The 1,202-nt window shown below is 43.0% G+C and overlaps 1 non-coding gene across 1 annotated transcript; it reads right to left on the bottom strand.

Annotated features, from left to right (window-relative positions):
* Window positions 1-316: 316 nt before the first annotated feature.
* LOC141669704 (small nucleolar RNA R71) lies at window positions 317-423 on the bottom strand. Its single transcript, XR_012553971.1, has one exon. It is a non-coding gene; the product is annotated as a small nucleolar RNA R71 (small nucleolar RNA).
* Window positions 424-1,202: the final 779 nt, after the last annotated feature.

Genomic DNA, 1,202 nt, shown 5'->3' with positions numbered 1-1,202 from the left:
CATCATTCATCCGACTATTCAGGCTAATACTTTTAAAATTAAGCTGGGCAATATTCAGATGGTGCAGAACTCTGTTTCTTTCGGAGGTGCTCCGACTGAAGATCCCAACATGCATATCAAGAATTTTGTCGAGATCTGTGGTACTTTCAAGTATAATGGTGTTATTGATGAGGCTATCAAGTTGAGGCTTTTCCCATTCTCTCTGAGGGATAAAGCTAAGGACTGGTTACATTCTGAACCAGCTGGGTCCATCACTACTTGGGAAGATCTTGCGTAAAAGTTTTTGGTGAAGTTCTATCCAATGGCCAAGTTTGCAGCAATGAGGAGTGCTCTTACTCAGTTTGCGCAGCAACCAATAGAATCTATGTGCGAAGCTTGGGAGCGCTATAAGGAGATGTTGAGAAAGTGTCCACACCATGATATGCCTGACTGGATGGTGATCACTGGGTTCTACAATGGTTTGGGGGCCCAATCTCAGCCCATGCTCAATGCAGCAGATGGAGGCGCCTTGTGGGCCAAAAGCTATTCTGAAGCCTATAATCTTATTGAAATGATGGCTGCGAACGAGCATTAAAACCTGACTCAAAGGATGGTGCTTGGGAAAGTAGCAGGTATTCTGGAAGTTGATGCAGCTACAGCTATTGCAGCGCAGCTCCAAGTGCTGTCTATGAAGTTTGATTCTTTAGCCAACTATGGAGTCAATCAGATAGCTATGGTCTGTGAACTTTGTGCAGGATTTTATGCTACGGATCAGTGTTCTCTCGTTAATGAATCTGTTCAGTATGTGAACAATTATCAGTGACCGCGACAGTCTGTGCCAGCTACTTATCATCCTAATAACAGAAATCATCCCAATTTTAGCTGAAGCAATACTCAGAATAATGTGGAGCAACCATATCAGCAAGGCGTAAGTAAACAGTTTAATCCACCTGGATTCCATCAACCTCAGCAATATACTCAAAAGCAATCTTATCCTCAACAAGGAGGTGCTGCTCCACCTTCTAATGTTGATCTCGAGGAGCTAAAGCTGTTGTGCAAAAGTCAGGTTATTTCTATCAAGACCTTGGAGAATCAAAACGGTCAAATAGCCAATGCCCTGCTCAATCATCAACCTGGCACACTTTTTAGCGATACTGAAGTTCCAAGAAGGAAGGAAGCTAAAGAGCAAGTCAAGGCTATTACCTTAAGCTCTGGAAAAGTTA

Source organism: Apium graveolens, chromosome 6, assembly GCF_009905375.1.
Source record: "Apium graveolens cultivar Ventura chromosome 6, ASM990537v1, whole genome shotgun sequence".
Lineage (NCBI taxonomy): Eukaryota > Viridiplantae > Streptophyta > Magnoliopsida > Apiales > Apiaceae > Apium > Apium graveolens.
The sequence above is the reverse complement of the archived record's forward strand: the minus strand, read 5'-3'. Positions and strand labels throughout refer to the sequence as shown.